At 33.4% G+C, this 26,310-nt stretch overlaps 1 protein-coding gene across 4 annotated transcripts in view; it reads right to left on the bottom strand.

Moving 5' to 3' along the window:
* Window positions 1–26,310, bottom strand: part of SPAG16 (sperm associated antigen 16) — a 1,161,609-nt gene that overhangs the window by 868,785 nt on the left and 266,514 nt on the right. The window lies entirely within an intron of this gene.

Here is a 26,310-nt window from a genome sequence, read left to right as displayed (position 1 = left end):
ACCCCTTAAAAATTATTTTAGCTATTATTATTTTAATAGTTTTGTCTTTCAACCGTTATACTAAAGATACAAGTGATTCACACAGTATTATTACATTATTAGAGTATTCTGAATTTGGTTGTTTACTTACTTTTACCAGTGGGTTTTATATTTTCAGAGTTTTTGTGTGACTCATTAGTATCCTTTTAGCTCCCTTTAGCATTTCTTGGAAAAGTCTGGTGATGATGAACTCCCTCAGGTTTTATTCATCTGGGAAAGTACGTATCTTGTCTCATATGTAAAATACAGCTTTGCTGGATGTATTTGTCTTTCTTACAATGATATGAAGAAATACCTGAGACTGGGTAATTTATAAAGGGAAGAGGTTTAATTGACTCAAGTTCTTCATCGCTGAGGAGGCTTCAGGAAACTTTCAATCATGGTGGAAGGCAAACGAGAAGCAGGCACCTTCTTTACAGGGTGGCAGGATGGACTGAGTGCAAGCAGGGGAAATGCCAGACACTTAAACAACCATGATACCTTGTGAGACTCACTTACTATCATGAGAACAGTGTGGTGGAAGCCACCCCCATGATCCAATTACCTCCACCTACTCCTGCCCTTGATGTGTGAGGATTATAGGGATTACAATTTGAGGTAAGATTTGAGTGGGAACACAAAGCCAAACCATATCACTGGATAAAACTTATTTTTGGTTGGCAGGTTGTTTTTCCCTTCAGCACTTTGAATATATCATACCATTTAGTCATGGACTATAAGGTTTCTGCTGAGAAGTGCACTGCTAGTCTTATTGGAACTACCTTATTTGCTTCTTTTCTCTTGGTGCTTTCAGGGTCCCCTCTTTTTATTTGGTTTTTGATAATTTGATTATGTCTTGGTGTAGTCTTTTTTGGATTTAATCTGACTAGAGATTTTGGACCTTCTTGTACCTGAATAATTTTTATCTTTCTCAGGTTTGGAAAGTTTTGTGCTATCATTTCTTTAGATGAGCTTTCTACCTCTGGTCTCTTTCCTCACCTTCTTAAACTCTTATAACTTGAATATTTGTATTTGATGCTATCCAATAAAGCCCATAAGCTTTCTTCATTAATTTTTATTCTTTTTTTCTTTGTTCTCCTTTGTATTTTAAAATAGCCTGTCTTCAAATTCAGAGATTTTTTTTTTCTGCTTGACTAATTCTGCTTTGATGCTTTCTATTGCATTGTATTTTTTCAGCTCTAGAAGTTTTCTTATTTTTTATAATTTTGATTTCTCTATAATTTTGGTTGCTTATTATTTTTCTTATTTAATTGAATTATTTATCTGTAATTTATTGAAGTTCACTGAACTTCCATAAAACAATTATTTTGAATTCTTTGTCATGTTGTTCTCATATGTCCATTTTTAGGGGGATTAGCTACTGGGTGATCATGGTGTTCTTTTCATAATGCTAAATCTTATTGGCTTTCTATGTTTCTTGTTGCTTTTACATTGATATCTGCACATTTGTTGGACCTCTTGCAGACTTTATATGTTAGTTTCCATGTGGAAAGACCTTTGTCTAGAGTTGTTGCAAGGGAACTTGCTGGATGAAGTGCAGCTTTTCTGGCACCAGTGAGAATGCCAGAAATGTAGTCTCTGTGCTGCTCTGGTAACTGAGGTCAGTGTTGACGAAGATTTCAGGGGATCCTCAGCAGCCAACACTGTATATGTCCACAGTGGCAGCAAGTGTTGTTAGAGTCTTTGATGGTGATACTTTTTAATGTCCTCCTGACCTCCTTTTCTCATACCAGAGAAGTTGTGACTAAGGGGAATCTGTCCTGGAACTGTATCTGTCTTGTGTACTCATTTGTAGTGGTGGTGGTACTGGTATCTGATGGAGAGGCCAGAGAGGTGAGGTTAGGCCTGAAGCATGGGCAAACATGAAGTGACTATGGCTCTGGAACCCAGGGTGATAATAGAACTGGTACCTGGGGCACAGACTCCCCCATTGCCAAGTTTGTAACAGTATTCAAGGAAACGGTGTTTGTAAAGCAGCAGAGGAGTCTGCAGGAGTGTATAGGTGTATGCAGAGTTAAAATGGCCCTGAGGTTAGAGCAGAACCTAGTTCTTTATAGAGTAGCTGAGCTTGTATCTAGAGGATGGGCATCCACAGAGAGGACTTGGCTCTGGGTCTTGCAGTACCCTCTAGCTCACTATGGTAATGGATGTGGTATATGAAACATGATCAGGCCTATTGTAGTCACAGAGCCCAGGTCTGGGGTATGGTCACTCGTGAAGTAGCCACAGTTCTAGGGTCAATACATATACTCAGGGTTGGAAGAGATGGGTATACATTTTGTGAAAGGAGCACCTCTACTTTCAACAGTGGTCACTTCTTGAAGGGGAGGAGCGTGCAGCCCCTCTTTTAACAGATGATTGTTAAAGTGGTTGAGGCTATTGGTTACCTCAGTGGCAACAGATGCCTGTGTTCTCTGTGGACCAGGATACTGGTAACCACAGCGATTCCTGTCAATGAACCGTGCTGATAGCCTATACCATTCTTCTTTACTCCTAGCTTTCTTCTGGCATCTCAGGTACTTGGGTATGCTGTTCTTACCAGTGATTCTATGTGGATATTCTCCATATTTTTGCTCCACTGGGTTACTGCAGATTCTTTAATGTGACTGTGGGCTGCTTCTGGGGTATTTTGGTTTGTAAATAGTTGTCCATATTTTTTGTGTGTGGACAGATGAAGGCTAGTGTGTCCTTGTATTAGTCAGGGTTCTCTGAAGGGACAGGACTAACAGCATAGATGTATATATGAAGGGGAGTTTATTAAGGTGTACTGACTCACACGATCACAAGGTGAAGGTGAAGTCCCACAATAGGCTCTCTTCAAGCTGAGGAGCAAGGAAGCCAGACCAAGCCCCAAAACCTCAAAAGCAGGGAAGCTGACAGTGCAGCCTTCAGTCTGTGGCTGAAGGCCTGAGAGCCCCTGGCAAACCACTGGTGTAGTTCCAAGAGTCCAAAAGCCAAAGAACTTGATGTTTGATGTTTGAGAGCAAGAAACATCCAGCATGGGAGAAAGATGGAGGCCAGAAGACTTAGCCAGTCTAGTCCTTCCATGTTCCTCTGCCTGCTTTCATCCTAGCCACGCTAGCAGATGATTAAATGGTGCCCACCCAGATTGAGGGTGGGTCTGCCTCTCCTAGTCCACTGACTCAAATGTTAACCTTCTTTGACAACATCCTCACAGACACACCCGGGAATAATACTTTGCATCCTCCAATCAAGTTGACACTCAATATTAAACATCACAATCCTACTCCACTATCTTGATGATATCACTGTTTGACAATATGTTTTTGAAATGAATAAATTATATCAGCTCTGGAAAACACAGCTTATCAATATATAAATATTTCAACACAGAAACAGTTGAGTTGAGAAAACAAAGAATCATATAAAACTAGAGTTGAGAAAATAAAGAATCATATAAAACTAGAGCATATGCTAAGGAGAGCCCCACCAGAAGGTTAGGGATAGAATTCTAGCAGTTTCTGCAGAAATGTCCAGAGCATGAAGAAGCAGGGCTTGGGAAGAAAGTAGATATTTGTTGTTGGTTGGTGGAGGGTGGGGAAATCAAGCAATTTTAGAAACCTGCAAGTCCACAATTCAAAATGTAAAATTAATACTCATTTCCACGATTTATGGGGTGCAGAGTGTCTGTATACTAAAGCAGGGAGCAAATTGAAGAAAGGCAGATAAGAATGGCTAAACTAGCTTTGGCCTAAACTAAAAAATAAGGAGGAGACAAAGGAAAAATAAGCTTCCCATAGGACCAAATATCTCTGCACACCCTCCTTATTTCCTACTTCCTATTTCTTACAAACAACTGATATGAAAACCAAATAAAGGTGAAGGGAGTATGCCCAAACTTGGAGTAGCATGAATGGAGGCAGATTTAGACAAGTGAAAAATATGGCATAGAATTCCCAAGCCTATAAAGATCTTGGGAATTGCTACTGGGCATAGTCAAGGGAGCCTCTAAAAACTGTATTCATCTTCATCTATTACCTGACAGATTTCACATGATAGGCAAGGTTCTGGCATTATTTCAGCTAGTTTTTCAAAATGGTATTCAGGTCAAATATAGAAGTGGAGTGGGGAAGTCACTATTGAAAAATTCAGACTGCTCTTACAACCACAGGAAAGAAAGTGGCCAGCAAAAAGTGAGTGTCCCTTCAACTCAGATGCCTTCTAAGGAACTCTCTCTCTATTCCTATGGCTATCTGAAACCCGACTTAACAGAATAACACTATAGGAAATAGAAACTTTTCCTACTTCTAAGTATCTAAAGATCTGAATAGAAACCTACACAGATTTTGACAGAATTAGGAGATGACAGAAGTGTCCCAACTTCATTTTATCAGGCCAGAACATTTCTGATACCAAAACCTAAAAATAATACTGATAGTAAATTTTTAAAATCCCATTGACTAATCTCATTTACACTATAAATGCAAATAGCACTCAACAAGTAAAATACTGCAGAGTTCTTGAAATGAAGACCACCTGCCAGTACTTTTCTTGGGAAATGCCCCCTAACACCAGTGAAAAATCACATATCACTACAAGAGAAGCCATATTGTGCAATGAAACACATTTATCTTGGTCCAGACTACTTGGTCCAAAAGTTGGGAGAAAAGCCTTCTGAATGATTTCTGGACTTGGAGCCAGAAGGAGCTTCAGAGGAGTCTCTCAAAGGACCAAAGCTTTCAGTAGCTTAATTTTTGGAACATGAAGAAAACTGTCTGCAATAGAAGAAAAGAAGGAAGACAATAAGCAAACAAAAACAAAATTAAGAGTTGAGCTTTCCAAATCTCTATCAGGGTTAGGAAAATTCTGAATTTTTCTAAAATATCTTGATTTCATGAGCTATCTCTCAATTATAGTAATACACAAAAAGTGTTTATTAGATATATTTAAAATTCTAAAAGTAAAAAAAAAACCTTGATTTAAAAAGAAAATTTAAAATATGCATAAAAGTATAATTCATAATCATGATTAAAAATGGCTGTTCCAAATTCACAGGCAATATCATACTTATTATTTTAACTATAGGTACATTCCCATTAAAGTCAGCAATAATATAAAGGTGATTATTTTTAGCTTTACTATTTTTCATTCAAATATTTTATGGAAATTATAACCAATAAATTTAGACAGTTAAGTGAAATAAGGAATATAAAAGTTGGAACATAATATTTGTAACAGTGAATATAATGCATAATAACTACATATAAGTTTAAAGGAATTTTGTAGATCTGATATGATGAAAATGGCAAGAATTTCTTGAGAGATAAAAAAGTACACTTGAGTAAGTGGAATGCCATGACATATTCTTCCATCAGATTGATCAATATTGAAAAGACATAAATTCTCTAAAAGAATATTGTAAATAAAATGCACTCCAAATAAAAGTACCAGCAGCATGTTTTCCCAAGGAACCAAATGAATTGCTAAAGATTTTCTTGAAGATGAAAATCCTAAGATAAGGAGAAATAAATATTTAAATATACATTAAAAGCACATAATTTGAATAGTGTTAAAATAGTGTCAGATAGACTACAATAGAAAGAAGACTAAGACTTTGAATATAAATAACCATAGAATTTAAAAATTGGTGGAAAAGTAGCATTGTTCAGTAAATGATGCTGATTAATTCTGAAAAAAACAGTCTGTGATATTCCTAATTCAAATGATATAAAAACAAATTACAGATAAAATTTTAAAAGTAAGGAAGTAACATAAATATGATGTTAGAATAAAATAAGTAAATATTTACCACTGAACACACCCACATACACACCCAAACTCATAAAGAAAGGTATTGATAGATGTGAATAAATGTAAAAACTTAAAAGCATCTTTTTGTCAAATACAACTATAAAAATATTCAGACCCTAAGTGGCATAATAAGGTTTAAAATCTTTAATTAAATTATTACAAAAAATAAGAAGACAAAATAATATGAACAAATTATATGAAGAGATATGTCACCTCCTTCAAATAACAAATTTCCAAGTAGAGCACAAATTTTTTTAACCTTACTAGAAATAAAATGAATGCAAATACAGACACGTACATACAATTAAAATGCTTTTTTAAAATATTTAACTGATGAAGTTTTGTTCTATTTGGTTTTTAATGCATATTAGCAGATATTGAGATATGAGTACCTCAAACACTACTACTGCAAGGTAAAAAGCCTTTCAAGTTTTTGAAGTTGGTAGTAAGGGATGGGGCAAGATTACTTTCATTTCTTTAGGAGATCTGTTTAGCTTCCATATGGAGAATGTTGGACTAACACAAATGAGTGATGATAGCAATTTTGTCCAAGATAGAGACAACCAAGTTGCTGTTGGAGAGAAGTGAAGAAACTAAGATATTTTTAGTAGTCAGAATCAACAGGACTGCAGAGTGAGAAGTAAGAAACAGAGATGACTCCTGATTTGAGCCTTGACAAAGGAATAGGAGTAAGAGAAAATAATAAAATTTTAGACACGTTGATGAGATAGCTGTCAAAATTAACTATTAAAATACCTTTGGAAACCCATAAATTTGAACTTTTATTAATAATGCATCAAATAAAATCTGTAATTTAATATTTTAGAGAAAAGAGTATAAGAGAAAATGTTTAAATAGATCATAGCAAAATTATTTAAAATCTATAATGTAAAAATTCCTATTTGAATGTTATATTATAGGTCTTTTTGAAGAATAACATTTTAAAATAGAAAAGAAATAAATAGGGTTACAAACAAAATTGGTCATATTAAAATTGAGTTCCATTTTGAGTTCCATAGACCACAGGTAGAAAGAAAAAGCATTCAAGTATATGGCATATCATGAAGGTGACATCTTAAATACAACAAGAAAAGAATAATTATAAAAGTTTTATTGGAACAAATCAGTGTTATCTGGAGAAAAAATAAAGTGGCATTCACACTTTATATGATAAGCCAGGATAAATGCATTTATATTAAAATAGAAAATTTACAATCATAAAACTATCAAACACGGGAGTAGCCCTTCAAAAGTTTGCATGAAAACAGTTTTTATAATTTTTTATTCAAAACTTAAAAATTATAGACTATAAGCAAACTCGAAAGATAATGACAAATGGGAAAATATTTTAAGTTTATAGCATACAAAAATAAATCATCTCATACAAAAAAGGGCTCATAGAAACTGAAATAACCAGATCAAAAGAAAAATGGAGAAAACATGAATAGAAAATCTACAGAACAGAAAGCACAAATAGTAGCTTTTAAAATCATTCTCAATCTCATTTATAATAAGATAACTAAAACTAAAAACTGTCGTGAATATTTGATTACTCACCTATCATATAGATAGAAACCCAAAATCTTGAAAAAATGCCGTAAGGGGTAGGGTGCGGTGGCTTACGCCTATAATCCCAGCACTTTGGAAGGCCGAGGCGGGCAGATCACGAGGTCAAGATACCGAGACCATCCTGGCCAACATGGTGAAACCCCGTCTCTCCTAAAAATACAAAAATTAGCCGGGCATGGTGGTGGGCGCCTGTAGTCCCAGCTACCCACGAGGCTGAGGCAGGAGAACGGCGTGAACCTGGGAGGCAGAGGTTGCAGTGTGCCAAGATCGCGCCACTGCACTCCAACCTGGCGACAGAGCGAAACTCCGTCTCAAAAAAAAAAAAAAAAAAAAAAAAAAGCTGTAAAAATAAACTGTCAGTTTTTTGGTGGGGGTAATATAAAATAATTAAAAATGTAAAAACGATACAATAGTGGAAATCTGGCAATATTAATATTCATCAAAATTACAAGAACTTGACCCTTGCATTCAGTAATTCCTCTTCTGGGGCTTTTCCCTGTAAAGTTATATGTCCAAAACAATTTAAATATAGGTCATTGATTGCAGTAGCAGAATATTGGACAAAAGGCTGATATGTACCAATTGGAAACAGATTAAATGAATCTTGGTATATTATACAATGTAATACTACAATGTAGATATGAAGTTCTTTCTATGCCAATTTAGAAAGAACTTTAGACATAAGTGATAAAAACAATGTTCAAAGCAACCTTAAAATAAGCTAAATTTTAGGTACACAAGGGCAAATAAGAATGTATGTTCAAGCTTGTTTGCATATAAATGAATCCTCCGAAGAATACAAAAAAATATATTAAATGGTTACTTGCAGGTGGAGTATGGCACCTGGGCAGAGACAGGACCATGCTGACAATGGGAATTTCATTGTGTACCTAGTTTTATAGATACAATTTTATAGCCATCTGATTTAATTTTCAAATTAAAAATACTCTTTACTCTAAAATCACATTCTTTCTGTATACCATGATTTAAAATGTCATGATTTAAAAATCAATTACACTGTTCTTTAAAAATTAGGTTAAAATTATATTAGAATACTTTAAATGTTTACGTTTACTAATTTTAGTAGAAGAGTACTGACATTTAAGACCTCTTTTAAATGAAACTACTGACATATAAACATCTGCAAAACATTCAAAAGAAAATAAATTATTAATTTGAGTAGACCAAATAAGTATTCACTTCCAAAGAAATGCAAGGGAAGGATCTGATATCATTTCTCTTTCAATAAAATAAAGAATACACCATGACTATTTTTACTGGAACAATTGCATTTTTGGAGCCCTTTTCTATTTTATTATTTCAAGACTATAAAAAGGTGGTATTTCTAATATGATATTTGTCAATGATAGGAAGAAACTATATCAATGATATATTAGGTTATCTTCTGATAATGATTTTTTAAAGAGCCCTGAGGTTATTACTTAAATAGAAAAAGTAAATGATATTTAGTTTGAATTCTGAAGGGAGATCCACAATAAAATACATTATTTTAATCTATGCTCCATGGTGAAATGTAATCTATTTCTATTAGCCTCAGGTTCTTTTCCTTCTCTCTTCTAGCTACATAAACAAAGGAACGTAACTGCATTATACATCTTTTTCAATAGTAATTTAAACTTCCAAAGGGTATTTAAAGAACACATTCATTAAACAGGTTTATATTTCCAATTCAACAAAGGCAGAGAAAACAACAAGAAGAGATATACTTCTTGTAAGGTGATTATAACCCCTACTAACTATTACAAGTCTCATTCTTATTTCTGAGTGAATTTTTCAGTGATTCATTTGGTCTTTGTGTTACAAGAATATTTTAAAAAGAAATATCAAGAAACAAGGAGGAGGGCTCTTTAACAAACTCTTTAAAATATACATCCACTCTGTCATATCTCCTTTTCTGCTATGTTTTTCTTCATGGCACTTACCAATAACTCCAATTCTCATATAGTTTTTATTTGTTTATTATCTCTTGTCCACAAGAATGGAGTTCCCATTGCCTAGCACAGTTACTGAGATTTAGTAAAATATTTGTTGAGTTAAATTATGATTATTACATGTTTGTAAAGTTCAATCTGAAACTATTATAAAATTATTTCTATGTTCAGAGACTAATCTGAGCATTATAAATAAATGCATTGTAGAAAAAATACATATCTAACTTCTGTTTTAAACACAACAAGGTAAAGGTTTAACAAAAAACAAAGAGAGTAATAGCACATGCTATGCTTGCTAAAAAAAGGAGGCACCTGTAATTCCACCCTGCAATATAATGAACAGAAAACAGATGGAGAAATGGTAATGACTTAGCAAAAGAGAAGAGAGCAAACCTAAGTGTTTACAGAGAGGGATACAAAAGAGGATTTTTAAAAAATCATGTAAAGTAAAAGTAAAAGTAGAGAAATTGACTCAGGCTGTTTTAAGAAGCAGTTAGGCCTGAGAGTCCTTGGTCTCACATCCTCATTCATAGAAAAATTACAAGATATATTATTTTTAAAAATTCAACACTCGGACCCCATTTCAAAGTAAGGCAAAGGTAAGGTGCCCAACTAAAGACAAAAAGAGAAAATGACATTCTAAAAAAAGAGTAGCGCCCTTCCCCCCAAGTCCTCTGCTAATCAGCTGTGGGTCACCAGAAACCAGGCTTATATTCCTGGAAGTTCGTATATGGAAGGTGATTCTCTACAGAGAGAAAAGACATATGGACATCAACATTTGGCATTCTCCAGTTAAAATGATGGTTTGTTTTGGGCCATCACATCATACAAACCCCTCCCAAGCATAAAGTGTTTCATTCTTAGACATAATGGTGAGTCAATGATCACTAAACAACAAAGGAAAACCTCCCACATAAAAAACAGGAACCAAAGTAGATGAACATATAAAAAGTAACTCAAGATAAGCAGAAGTGATACAAACAGAAAAAACTGCAAAGATTCCATGATTGATCACATGTTTCAATGTAAAAGTAAAACTATAAAACTCCTAGAAGATAGCATAACAGAAAACCTAGATGACCTAGGGTTTGATGATGACTATTTCGATACAATACCAAAGGCAGAGTTCACAAAATAAATTGATAAGCTGGATTTCCTTAAAATTAAATTTTCTGCTCTATGAAAGACACTGTCAAGAGAATAAAAACAGAAGCCACAGACTGGGAGAAAATATTTGCAAAACACACAACTGATAAAGGAATATTATCTAAAATAAACAAAAGGCATTTACAACTCAACAATAAGAAAATAAACAACTTGATTTTAAAATGGGCCAAAGACCTTAACAGATACCTCGCCAAAGATATATAGATGGCAGATAAGCAAATGAAATGATGTTCTACATCATATGTCATCAGAAAAATGCAAATTAAAACCACAATGAATACCATTAAACACATGTTAGAATGACCATAAACCACAAAATGCTGGTGAGGACGTGGATCAACAGAAACTCTACTTCATTACTGGTGAGATGCAAAATGGTACAGCCATGTTGGAAGACAGTTTGCTAATTTCTTACCATACAGTCCAGCAATCTCTCTCCTTAGTATTTATCCAAAGGAGTTGAAAACCTGCACACAGATGCTTATAGCAGCTTTCTTCACAATTTTCAACACTTGGAAGCAACCAAGCTGTCCTTGAGTGGGTGAATGAATGAACTGTGGTACAGCTAGACAATGGAATATCATTCAACATAGAAAACAAATGAGCTATCAAGTCTCAAAAAGACATGGAGAAAACTTCAATTTTACCAAGTGAAATAAGCCAATCTGAAAAGGCTACAAACTATATGATTCCAGCTACATGACATGTTAGAAAAGACAAAAGTATGGAGATAGTGAATAAAATCAGTGTTTGCCAGGGGTACGGTGGGGGCGGCGATATGAATAGGTGGAGCACAGAAGAGTTTTAATGCAGTGAAAGTACCCTGTTTGATACTATAATGGTGGATACATGTCAGTATGAATTTGTCCAAACCCATAGAATATATGATACTGAGAATGAACCCTAATGTAAACTATGACTTTTGGTGATAATGATGTATTCATGTAGGTTTATCAATTAAAACGAATGTATCACTCTGGTTGAGGATATTGATAAGAAGGAAGCTATGTACGTGTGGGGGTATGGGATATATGAGAAATCTCTGTACCTTCTGCTCCGTTTTGCCATGAACCTAAAACTGCCCTTAAAATTAAAGTATATTTTTAAAATTCCATGATTAATAGTCTCTTAGAAATAAAAGAAGGTATTGTATTCACAGAATATAAACAGGAATATTATGAAGAAAGATTATGCAGGAATAATAGTTTTTGAAAATTATATACGTTACTTAAAATTAAAATGCCAATTTAATATTTCCAAGATAAAGTCAAAGAAGTTATTCAGAGAGTGGGACCATATAGAAAAAAAAAAGGATGGACTAACTAGGAGAGAAAGTGAAAAAAAAATCAGAAAGCCAGTACAATAGGTCCAACATTTGACTAGCATGCATTCCTGAAAGAGAAGACAAGAAAAATATGGGAAGCTACTCAAAGAAATTAAACAAAGCATGCACAAGACTTTCATTGAGAAATACGTAAAGCTTCTATTAAAAGGCTTGAAAGATATCAACGAAGTTATACCATATGCATCAATAAAACCATTTAGCAATGTAATTATTCCAATTATCCCAAAATTAACTTGTAAATTCAACACAATTCCAGTGAAAATTCCAAACAGAGTGTTTTTTAGGAAGTCAATATGATTAATCAAGGTGTATCTGGTAGAATAAAAGTGCATGAAGAGTTTATGTCAATTTTGATTTTAAAAAGACCAAAGAAAGTGGAGAGGCTCATTATACCAACATGAAAATATACTTAACAGCTACCATAATAAAGCTGTTTGGTCAAGAACAAAGTGACCAATGGAACAGGATAGAGATCTCAGAAAATTACCAATATGAACAGGAATTGCTTCATTAAATCTCAAATAAATTGGGGTGCAGAAAAATTAAATATGTATATCTGAATAGAAAAACAATAAAGAGAATAAATTACGATGTACTAGAGTATCTCTTTACCTAGGAACGGGGAAAGATCTAAATAAAATTCAAAAAGTAAAATCCACAAGAGGAAAATTGGGTACATTAAAAATAAACACTTCCATTCAATAAAGGACACCATAGTTGAAATTAACCAATAAAAAATAGAGAAGTTCCTTACAATGTCTAAAACTGACAAGGGATCAATATATAAAATTTAAAAAACCCAACAAATAGAAAAGTACTGAGAGTCTAATAGAGAAATAGGCAAAATATATGAAATGACCATTCATAAAAAAGAAATAAAATGAGATGCTCAACCTAATCAATTTCTTAGGAGCTATTTAGCTCATCGATTTCTTCTTGAGTAAGCTTTGGTAGTTTGTGTCTTTCAAGGAATTTGTTCATTTCATCAAACTGTGTTTATTGACCATAAAATTGTTCTTAATATTTTCTGATTATCTTTTAAACATTTGGAAAATTTGTAGCAATGAACCATCGCTCATTTTTGTTACTGAATTTGAAACTTCTTTCTTTCTGATCAGTCTGGCTAGATATTTACCAACTTTATCAATCTTCTCAAAGAACCAGCTTTTCATTTCACCGATGTCTCTATCATTTCTGTTTTTTATTTCATTGATTCATTTTATTATTCACTTTCTACTGCTTACATTGGGATTAATTTGTTCTTCTCTGACACAAATGTTTCCACAATTCAAGTAAAACAAGAAAATACATAGCATTGAGCAAACTAAAAAAACAACAATTTAAGAACTATAATCAGTAAAATTAACTATCAAAGACATACACAGCTGCATCAACTCATTTTTTCTCTTTCTATTTGCATAATCTCAGTGGAAATATTCTGCATCTTTTAATTAGCAATATTCTTATACTTAGTATTTGTTGTTTTTATTTTTCTGGTTGTTGTTTTTATTTTTCTGCATTAACATTCTCATGGTTAATGCATCATAATTAGTGACATCAGTAATTGAAAAACTTGTGCTAATGCAATGGCTTACTGGGAGGATTTTACTGGCAAAGAAAGAAGTAAACAAAAACAGCAGCAATACATAACAATATTTTGTTTCTTATTTTTCTTTATTTTAAACTTGAACTGGACAGATTATTATCCCAAAAATAAATTGTAATGTGAAGATAATGCTTTCTTCTTAATGAATAAGAAAACACTGAAGAAAGTAAAGCTTTGTAAAAATAATTATATTAGCTTGGTTTCATGTAAAAATAAATAAAAATGAAAAGGATGAATGACCACAAGTACCATCTTCAAAAGGATTTAATATGCACTAACTTAATTTAAATTACATAATAGCAAAGATTTTTACAATTCTTACTTATTCACTTATATATGAGACAGTTTCCCATGCAAACTGTGTTCTTGTTATGTTTCTTTTTAATTCCAGAAAGAAAATTCTCATCAAACTAATTTAAAACATCAAGTACAGCTCAGGTTTAATATTGAGAATTTGGCTACAAAAATAGACTTTTTTTGCTGGATTAAACTAATTCTGACTTTGTGGTACTTACAGACGATGGCACCTGGGACTCATATGGTAACCATTAAGGTGGTATCTCCATCCACTCCCCAGGCCTACTACGTGTCAACCCCCAGTGAGGAAGAACTCAGTGGGTATGACTTAAGTTATGGAAAAAACAATTTATCAACTGTCAAAAACATTTCTTTCTATAGACAAGGGAAGATGTTAATTATCCACCAGCTTTTGCAGAAAATAAACAAACCACTATTGCTTTCTTTTCAGCTGTGTGTTGATAGAGGTCTGAAATTCTTGTTCTTTATTTTTATTATACATCTTGGAAGGGTTCTCTCTTCTATTCTAGCCAAAACCTCCTCCAACCTTCAAGATTTTTTTTTTTCTTTTTTGAGATGGAGTCTCTCTGTGTCACCCAGGCTGGAGTGCAGTGGCGTGGTCTCAGCTCACTGCAACTTCCACCTCTTGGGTTCAAGCGATTCTCTTGCCTCAGCCTCCCAAGGAGCTTGGACTACAGGTGTGTGCCACCACACCAGGATAATTTTTGTTATTTTTAGCAGAGACGAGATTTCACCATGTTGGCCAGGCTGGTCTAAAACTTCTGACCTCAGGTGATCTACTTGCCTCAGCCTCCCAAAGTGCTAGGATTACAGGTGTCAGCCACCGTGCATAGCCCAAGATGTTTCAAGAGCATACTCTGTCAGCAGTTTTCACTCTATGCATCCTAATTTCTGCATCCTAATGGTAAGGCTTTTGAGTGATTTTTCTCTAGAGACTAGAAGTTGTCTCCCCAAATCCATCCTCAAACAGCCTACTGCTCTCACTACTCAGACCTCTGTTTCCTCATGGCCCCCATTCTCAGCCTTTTGTTTTCACCGTAAATGAAACAATGACAGAAGTGTCAAAAATGAAAAAAAAGGAAAAACCATGGGAACAATAGTACTGACCTAATCAATGACAGAAATAGCACATATGTAACAATATTAACTATGCAGAGGAAAGCCCCTCTAGTCTTTACTTGTAAGTCTGTGCGTGTACCTGCGTGCACACGCAAACACGTGCACACGCACACACACATGCGCGCGCACACGCACACACAAATAGCTTCCATCCCTCTCCCTAGTTTTTCACATTCTCTCTTTTGGTGTGTGTATGTACCCCGAGTGTACTGCAGGTACTGTAATCTTCCTGTTCTGACTGGCATTTCTGTGGTGGTTTTATTTACGGTGAAAAGTAAAGTCTGAAGCGTAATATTCCATTTTTTAAATCACAGCATTGGCTACTTTAATTAAAATGCATAATTATATGCTAGTTCACTGAACATTCTCCAACTTCTCCAAATTGTGAAGAACTACAAATGAAACATTCTTTAAAGATAAAGTATTATTTTTCATAATATGGAAATATTCCTTTAAATATTAAAGTCTTCTAATTCTGTTTGAAAAATTATTAACAAAGCAATTAACTCAAGGCTGAGAAACTTTTGTTAATTAAAGATGAAAAGAAATAATGACAGAAAATGAAATGTAATATTAAATTTTCATTGATTTATATAAAGGTATTTACATTTATGAAAATAAATGATAATTATGTAATAAATGTATATCCACACCGATATTCCCAAGTTCCAAGTTTAGGGAACTTCAGACTTTGTGTAATATAAAGATTCAGTTAGAAATACAATGATTTTTTTTGGGCCGGGCACGGTGGCTCACGCCTGTAATCCCAGCACTTTGGGAGGCCGAGGCGTGTGGATCACAAGGTCAGGAGATGGAGACCATCCTGGCTAACACAGTGAAACCCCGTCTCTACTAAAAATACAAAAAAAAAAAAATTAGCTGGGCGTGGTGGCAGGCGCTTGTAGTCCCAGCTACTTGGGAGGCTGAGGCAGGAGAATGGCGTGAACCCGGGAGGCAGAGCTTGCAGTGAGCCAAGATGGTGCCACTGCACTCCAGCCTGGGAGACAGAGGGATACTCCGTCTCAAAAAAAAAAGAGAAAGAAATATAATGATATCATTGGGCTAATAAGAAACTCGATTTATTTCACTTCCTTTATCTCAATTGTGCTGACCAAGGTGATTACAACATACAAAATATGTCAATACATTAAAATAGTGGTGTAAAAAGATGAAATTAAAAGACTCATTATACCAAACTTAGTATTTAGATTTCTGTCCTTTGGCAAGTTGTTTAAAATTACAACATTTTTATTTTTTAAATATCAGTAACAACCTGAAAATAATTTTCATTAATTATGTACTTATTATTTGTTTAACCACGCTTTTAGCAAAAATTAATATGCTTAGTAGTATGGTTTATTAACAAGGACAACGGTAGTGTTCACTTTTTGTTCGGTTGTAACACAGTGAAGCACTAAATTCTTGTTGTAGCAAGAAATCACTCAATCATGCATTTTTTTAAGTCAGAAAAATCATGATTGCTTGCTTTGTTTGCCAAACACCAAACAGGTCTGATGGGTACAAATACACAAACATTCTATAGTGAAAACTTGTTTCGACTTTTTCATAAACATCCAGTGATAGTTGTACAAGTTGAAAAAGACTTGTACAAAACATATTACAAGACTCAAATAATAAGTTTTTGGCCGGCTAAATTTCACTTTGAACTTAGCTATGTTTAATGTGCTTAATGAGCATTTAAACATTGTCACCGCAAGCTATAATTTCAGATAAAATAGATACTGGTGATTTAGCAGGTGTCCATGAGGGGCAGTATCACATTGCCACAAGATCAACTACTCATCGCTGCTATTACTAAATTAAAAAATTCTAAAGAGATAATTTTAGCACCCCTGAAGAGTATGTTGTACTATGAATCTATGGAATTTATAGTATTTAAGAGCATTTCTGCCTCTTCACCATAAATTCAATCACGTATCACTCATTGTTCAAACCCTTCCTGAAAGCACAAGAAGACAGATCTTAATCTAAAGAAGCATATCACCTGTTTTAGAAGATAACCAGATTATATGCATAGTTTTAAGTTTGAATGAAATAAAATGCATTTTTACAGATCACTGTCACATTATACAGTATATTTCTATTGGCAAAGTGTTTAGAGAGTATATCTAATCAAAGAAAACTACAAATATCCTAAATGTCAGTGATGATTATGTGTGTGTGTCTGTATGCATGTGGATATATAGATGACAGATAGATAGATAATAGATAGATAAATAGATAAATACATACGTACATATATACATACATACTTTTTTGGTTAATACAAAATAATCCTAACCCTGTGAATGGTAAATAGTATTTTTTGTGCACTGAACCTTAAAGATGTCAAATGTTTTATTCAACTAAATCAATGCTAAAGCTATTAGTCAAAGGAGAAAAAAAGATAAGATAGGGAGAAAATACTTAGGGTGATGGCAGAATCCTTTGATGCAGACATTCTCCACATTTTTTTTAAAAAGTGATTATTAACATACTCCCTCAGTAACTGCACAATGGTTGTTTTCCTCTAGGTTAACTGAATCAGTGAATTTTATTTTTTTAAGAAAAGGAAATAAACACTTTATTGTTCTTTTAAATTACAGAGAAAGTTATCCTTAGAAAATCATAAAATATACTACTCATTCCTGAGGCACAGAAAGATTTTAATCAAAATAAATCCTAATTTCTTAAGAACATATATAATAAATTTGACATAGGATGTCAATTTAAATACAGGCTATAACATCACATCCTACCTAATCTTGATTGAAATGACCAAAGGAATTTAAAATAGGGAAAACTGAATCACTCTGGTAATTAGAAAAATGTATCATCCAAACATTTCATCAAATTTTGTGCTACATGTGCAGCGGTTGGGACCATATTGAAAGAAAACAAGAGTCATTTTCAATATCGATCTCTGAAAAAGTGGGTTTAAATTTGTTAGAACATTTTCACTATCACAGCTTGGAATTATGTATTGCTTCCATTTGTTTTGTGATTGTTACCTAATCTTATAGACAAAAACCTCATAAAAGTAGAGCAAACATTCTTTTGATACTGCCAGTACTGAACTAATACATGAATTATTGAAAGAATGAGTGAGTGAATAAACCCCACTGATACTTTCTGTATTAAGAAGTAATAATTGGAAATAAGAGTAAGCTTGAGAAAGGTCTGCTGCCAAGTACGTTAACAACATCAGGAAGCAGGCGTCCTGAGACACTCAAGCAAACATAACTGACCGAAACATCAGAGCAGTAGGTAACTGACATTGTGACATCAATAGGTTCTATTCCTTAACAGACTGTGAAACCAAGAAGCAGAAAAAACACAAGCACAATGAGTATGTAGATTGTAAAGTAAACCAAACTGAAATCAAGATGCAGAAAAAAAAAAATGTTAAGAGGTGGCTTTGCCAAATACAGAGACATCAAAAACCAAAAAATACCTGACTGTGGAGAAAGAAGATGTATATGTTTGGCTGTGCTTCCACTCACCGCTCCCTATTACTCTCCAAGTGCAGTATCACTGAACTTATATAGAGCAGAATTCCACTACCAGCCCTTGGAGATTCTTTATGTATCTACCCTCAGTGATTTTTAAGCAATTTTAAGTTGATCCATATGAAATCCCACTATATAGGATTTTTACACAGTAAAAATGACATTTCATATAGTTCAACCTAATGCTTGATCCAAATAGCAATTTCTTTATTCAAATTTGAGTAAAAACAAGAAGAAAAAAATCAACATCCTCTTGAAAAGAATGTGAACTATACAAAAGACTAAGTCAAAATTTAAGAGGCAAAATAGAAACATTTAAAATAAAATCCAATACACAAACCTTAAACATACAAACGTGCACACACACTCACATACCTCTTGGATGAAAGAATAGATAAAATATGCTTTAAATTTCCTTTAACATTTAATTTAAAATTTCCTTTAAAATTTCTTAAAATTTCCCTATTATAATTCAAGGCAAGAGTACGTGCATTACCTTACTAAATCCTCACAGCAACCCTGTAAAATATGTTCAACTATCCACATAATATTTATTACATACAAGTAGATTGCTGTCAAGACTCATGAAAAAAAATGTGTTCAAGGTTACAGTTAGAATGCAGTCATTTGTTAGCCTGCACTCTTAATTGCTAAAGAACATTTCTTCTTATGATAGAGACTTTTAAATTCGTATACTCATTTACACATACCTGCACTCATAAATGTTAAAAACTGGCATTTCAAATCAATGAGAAAGTGATGGGTAACAAAACAATTAGTGTTCTGAATATTGTTTAATAATACAGAAAAATAAATTAGATTATATACAAAATACATTTAAGGTATGATTTCAATATGAAATGAAAATTGCAAAGAAATTACAAAAAAGTTTGTTTTAATATTTTTATCTCAGGATGGTGTATGCACTTAGCATAAATGCAAAGGAAAACAGACATAAGTGACATTATTCAACTCAGACATGATTTCCGTCTCTAGAAGTTGAATTTGTGTCTTTTTTATATTTCCCATTGTGTCTACTACACTTGCTTAAGCTTTCTTTTAGGTTCTTGAACATATGATATGTAGTTATTTAAATGTTTTAATATACTTGTATGCTAATTCTATCATCATTGTTATTTCCAGATCATTTATAGATGATTGATGTTTTTGTACTCATTTGGAGTCATGTTTTTCTGCTTCTTGGTATGCCAGGTAATTTTTGTTTGGATGCCAAACATTACAATTTTACATTGTTGGGTTCTGGATATTTAAACATTTTTATAAATATTTTTTATTTTTGCCACAGACCAGGTAACTAAAATAACATAAATTTATTTTCTCACAATCTGGAAAGTAGAAATCCAAGATCAAATGTTAGCAGGGTTGGTTTATAGATAGCTGTCTTCTTTCTGTGTCTTTACACGGTCCTGCTTTGTGTGTCTTCATGTCCTAATCTACTCTTCTTTTAAGAACACCAGTCATACTGGATTAGGGCAACCTAAATGAACTCATTTTACTCTTAATTATGTCTTAAAGCTCTGTCTCCAAATTCGGTCACATTCTAATGTGCAGGAAGTTAGAACGTCAACATATGAATTTTGGGGGAACAAAATTCAGCCCCATAATAGTAGGGTTTGTTGATTTGTGACAAATAAATGTGTCTCTTTCCTTTCATTCCCTTTCCCCTTCATGGAGGCAACTATTCTCCTGACTCCATACGCTATAAATCATTTACACCTGTTGTTGAACTTCACAGCAAGAGAATCATACAATATACATTATTTTGGGTCTTGCTTCTTTTAATGAGTATGTTTTTGAGATTCATCTATGTTTTTGTATAAATTCATAGTTTATTCCTTTTAATGCTGAGTTGTAGTCCATTTTATAAATATATCACAAATTTTAAACTTTCTTTTTGATGTAAATTTAGATTTTTTCCAATAGTTTGTTATTTTGAAGAAAGACGTAATTAACATTTTTGTATAAGGCTTTTGTGGGCATATGTTTTCAATTATTGGGGTATATACTTATGCATAAAGTTACTAGATAATAAAGTAGATGTGTGTTTAACCTTTTGAGAAATTGCCAACCAGTTTTCCATAGAGGCTGTACTAAAGTGGACATTTTAAATTACAGTATATATATAAAAAATACACATAATGTAAAACAACCAAAAAAGTAGAAATCATTTGCAACATATAACATAGCCCAAAGATTAATACCATTGTAGAAAAAATGACTTATAAATCAATAACAAAACACAAATGGAGATTATTTTTTAAATGTGCTAAAGGAACGATCAGGTTACACACAAAAAACTTTAAAAATGGCTAAAAACTACTGTAGATGTGCATAAACCCTTATATATGAATTTTATCATGGTTTAAGTCAGAATATCAAAAATAAAAATACCATAAATATGCAACAATAGGAGGTGATCACATGTCAGAAAGTACATAAGATGAAATATCATGCATCCATTAAAAACCAAGCATTTAATGTCATTCAAAATTAAGCAAACAAAAGTTTGCAAACATAAACTACATGATTCTAGCATTAATATCATGCACGTTTATGCATAAATACATGAAAGAACATATATAAAATACTAATAGCAATTATCATTGATTAGTAGGATCATAGATATTATATAGATGTTATTTCTTCCTGGTATTTTCTCATATTCTCATAATTTTCTAATAGAAACACAGATTACATTTATATTCAGAGGAAAAATTAATATAGTTCCTTCCTAAAAAATACAGGCAAAATAATCCCACATTAATTTCTAAATTTCAAAGACAGAAAAATTGGCATGAACTTTAAAAAAATATATTACAATCAACCTATGGTACCATTCGGTTCACAACACACAAATTCAGTAAGACGATGTCAAATGTTGCAGGGACTCCATAATAAAATAGATGAGAATTGTGTTAGAGCAAGTGTCTCGCAACCCAAGGAAGGTATTCACAAATTGTTTGTCAGTGAAGATAAATGTTTCTGCCTTTCAGCCTGAAAAGTGTCAGCCTAACCCTAGCTACTCAATAAAAGTGAAGGTCTGGTGCAGAATAATAAGGCATAGGAGGAGGGAGGAGAAATTTGAGCATCCTTCTGCTTAATCTGGCCTTGAAAGCATATATACATATATACAAAAAAAGATAGTATGTGCATATCACATACACACATATATGAATTAGTGTTGTGTATATATGAAAAATAGGGGACATTTGACTTCCATTCATGCATATATGTGCTAATTTTCATTTAATATCACATATATACATAAAAGCTACATATACACATAGAGGTATATATTCTACAATACAGAGAAACTATGTTCTAAGAATAATGAGTTGCATTCATAGCAGTATACACAGAAATAAATGTGGCAAATAATGTTAATTTTTGAATGGCTGTATTCCTTTGATAATTTCCTATAAAATATGAACACATTTCTTATATAAAGTATTTAATATTGTTAAAACATAGGATTAACCTTTAAATAGCTAACTAATTAAATAACTATAAATGGTTATAAGATAGCAGCATAAGAATTGTATTATATGGTTTGAAATATTGAGAGAATAAACTTATAGCTTATTATAAAATCATATTCAAGTTTTAGAAATTCAGTTAAACACAGCTGAGTGCGGTGGCTCATGCCTGTAATCCCAGCACTTTGGGAGGCCGAGGCGGGCAGATCACGAGCTCAGGAGTTCGAGACCAGCCCGGACAACATAGTGAAACCCCGTCTCTACTAAAAATAAAAAAAATTAGCTGGACATGGTGAGTGCACCCGTAGTCCCAGCTACTCAGGAGGCTGAGGCAGGAGAATCACTTGAACCTGAGAGGTGGAGGTTGTGGTGAGCCGAGATGACAACACTTAACTCTAGCATGGGCAACAGAGCAAGACTCCATCTCAAAAAAAAAAAAAAAAAAAATTCAATTAAACTCATATGAAGAGAAACTTTCAGGAAATAAATAGAATTTGTCTTCATAATGTCAATTGCCTTGAAGCGCCTCCAAATTTCTCCCCAAATCAAATTATTTTTAACACAGAGTATATAAAAATTAAATTAGAATTCATAGTTCAGGCCAAAGTAGTGTGACAATAAATGTTTTCTAAAGATTGTTTTGTCAAAGGAAGCATTGAGGAATGCAGATTTATATTTTGATTGTGGTTTTTAAAAAAGAAATCATATCCAGTAACATGACGCTATAATAATTTATAAGATTTTGTTTTGTTCTATATGAAGAAATCTCCATAAATGTCCTCTAAACTTCATATATAATTCTCATAATTTTACAAACCAGAATTTTAGATATGATTTTTTCAACTAGGTATACTTTTAGAATAAAAGAATTTCTTGATGCCAGTATTTTTTAAAAGCAAACAAAAACCCTAATGGGATTGCTCAGTATTTTGTTGGGTGTTTGTATCAAAATCTAAAAAACGTTAACTATGTACATATACCAGATACAATGTAGATAGCTCCCAAAGAGGTACAGGGATGGTTCACTGATTGTAAGATTCCAAATGGATTCACTGTGCAATAGATCATGACTTCCAATTCTTATTCATATGATTGTGTAGGAAAAAAATGGAATAAAATTACAGAAAAATTAGTAAAAAAGAAGGACCTTTTTGATGAATGAGCGATTTCAAAAATTTGGGGGTAAATGAAGGCAGACTGAAGTCTTCATTATATCAAACAGAAAAATGAAGCTACACTTAGAATGCATGGAAATGATCTGCATAAGAAAAAGATCCATATATCATTGGCAAAACTCTAAAGCAGCACTGGACTTGGAATCCGTAGGTACTGTACAAAAGCCTGGAAGACTGGGGATGGGGGCAGGAGGATAGGATTGGTGCAGTTTCTGTCCATGAAACAACTGCATCTTGAGGCTACTCCCCACGTGCCTCTTCACCATCCATTCTCTCTCCTCTATTGCTAAATTGCTGAGTGCAGGCAGCCTAACACATTCTGCCAGAAAGAATCATACACACACACACACACACACTCACACACACTTACATCTTTTTTAAATAAACAGAAAAGAAATGCATGAGCAAAACAAAGGCTGATAGGTTATGCACTAGTTTTAAGGCTTCTCCATTCTGGCATTTGGGAGCTCCCCAGAAAAATCCCAAATTGAAGCCTGAGCACACTGCACATCTATGAAAGGTGCTCAAAGACCTGTTAAAATGTCCTAGTGAGAAAACTTCATATATAGCTAAAGAGGACACTCAAATCATTCAGCAGACAAATCATACTCGTCCCACATTGCTAAATATGAATAGACAACAAAAGGTCAACAAGTATGTGAAAACCAACAATAAAAGGATATAGCTCGAGAGGAAAAAAAGAACTTAAAAGAAAAACAGATATTTCAGGAATTAAAAAAGATTATAAATAACTTTAATTAGATTCATAAATTCAAGTAATACTTTCTTATTTAAGCAAGAAGACAATGCTAAGAAAAAATGAGAAAAAGCACAAATATACAAACACATGATTGCTACATAAAATCAAAAAAAGGTTGAAACAGCAGAAAAGATGAATAAAATATATGGAAGAAAAGACAAGAGTATCACTTATAATGACCTTAAATCCAACTAACAGGAATTGTAGAGAACAGAGAAAATAGAGGGGAGAAAGTTACTAAATAATAGAAAATAATTCTAATTGAAAGACTTGGAAGTGTTCATATTATTGCCAAATCAAAAAATAGCCTTACAGCAAATTATTTAGATTTGGGAAGAAATAATAACTGGCAGAACTAAAAACAGAAACAGTTCAAGAGAGTAACTTTTGTCTGGGAAGGATGTTGGTAGAATGGGGTTTGGATCATTTTTCATTATAAATGCTTCTGGTTCTACTTGACTTTTTAAAGGTGTATATAAATTTTGAGAAAAAATAAAATTACAAAAATGATTACAGTCATGCACTACATAATGACATTTCAGTCAACGATGAACAGTATATACTATGGTGGTCCCATAAGATTACAAAGGAGCTGAAAAAATCCTATTCCCTAGTCATGTCATAGCCACCACAATGTCATAGCACAATGCAATACTCACGTTTGTTGTAATGCTGGTGTAAACAAACCCACTGTGCTGCCAGTCACAGAAAAGTATAACATAGATGATTATGTACAGAACATAATACTCGGTAATGATAATGCTGTTGCTGGTTTATATATTTATTATTTACTTTTTCTCATTTTAGAGTATACTCTAGCTTATTAAAAAACCAGAGTTAACTCTAAAACAGCCTAAGACAGGTCCTTCAGGAGGTATTCTAGAAGACGGCATTATTATCACAGGAGATGACAGCTCCATCCTTGTTATTATCTCTGAAGATAATCTCTGAAGATCGTCCAGTGGGACAAAATGTGTAAGTGGAAGACAGTGATATTGATTGATGATCCTGAACCTGAGTAGGCCTTTGCTAATGTGTGTATTTGAGTCTTACTTTTTAACAAGAACTTTCAAAAAACTAAAAATTATAAAACATTATAAAAATAGAAAAAAATGTCTAAAGAATAAGGATATAAAGAAAGAAAATATTTGAGCAACTTCCAGTTTGCATGCTCCATTCATGGGAAGTGATCTGCACAGGTACGCCATTTAAAATCATTTATACCATGTTTTTAAAGTACATTTTCTATGTTTAGTTATACAAATACTGACCATTGTGTTACAGTTGCCTACAGTATTCATTTTAGTAACATACTGCACAGATTATAGCCTAGGAGCAATAGCCTATACCATATAACTTAGGTGCATAGTAGGCTACATCATCTAGGTTTGTGTAAGTACACTCTGATGTTCACACAACAAATCACCTAAGGACACACTTCTCAGAACACACTCAGCTTGTTAAGTGATGCACCCCTGTGTGTTAATGCAGTAGTGTGCTAGAGCTGGCTCACAGGGCCAAGGAGAGCCCATCGTTCACCTTTCTCCCTAAAGTCACCATCAGTGACATCAGATTGATAGCTCAAAATCAGCCATAATGGAGGGTTTAATACAGAAATCAGCAAATTCTACAAATCAGGGCTTTTTTGAGGAGTAGAAGGGAAGCCTGGTTGACCAGCAGACCACAATTTATTCTGAAGTGGTTTTAAAATAAAGAGAAATATCCATGGTACCTGCATTGATCATGTTAAAAACATTTTAAACATCCTACAGTTTAGTAACTTAATGAAAATTTAATAACATTTATTTCTTAAAATAATGAAATTTATGTCATCCCTACTGCTCTAGAGAATAGTTTCATTAATGTGTCAATAAAAGTTAAATCCTACAAAGAAATATTATCAGCCTGAGTATCTGAAGCTCAACTTAAATCTGTTGTAAAACATATCCTCATTAGAATTTAATACAAAGTATCATGTTATGTAAAATTCATATCTACTAAGAAAGGACATTTTTCAAGAATCTATAATTTCAGATTAGTTAATACTTCTTTCATTTAGATCAAGATTGTCCAACCCACGGCCTGCAGGCAACATACAGCCCAGGATGGCTTTGAATGCAGCTCAACACAAATTCGTAAACCTTTGTAAAACATTATGAAATTGTTTTGGAATTTTTTTGCCTCATCAGCTATAGTTAGTGTTTTTTACTGTAGCCCAAGACAATTCTTCTTCTTTCAGTGTGGCCCAGGGAAGCCAAAAACTGGATACCCCTGATTTAGATACAAGAAAGTTTACAGGAAAGGTTTCCAGCTTGCTCAGGCTGTGAAAAAGGGGAGTGAGGCTAAGTTTACTTAAAATATCTTCAGTAGGGAAGTAACAAGTCACTTCTGGATTTACACGTATAATTTTTGGTGAAATTAGTCTGTATTGAGAAGGCAATTAAATGAATAAATCATTCACTCAAGATTAGAATGTATGAAA

This window comes from Pongo pygmaeus, chromosome 11, assembly GCF_028885625.2.
Source record: "Pongo pygmaeus isolate AG05252 chromosome 11, NHGRI_mPonPyg2-v2.0_pri, whole genome shotgun sequence".
NCBI classification, from domain to species: domain Eukaryota; kingdom Metazoa; phylum Chordata; class Mammalia; order Primates; family Hominidae; genus Pongo; species Pongo pygmaeus.
This window is presented reverse-complemented; position numbering and strand designations above follow the sequence as displayed.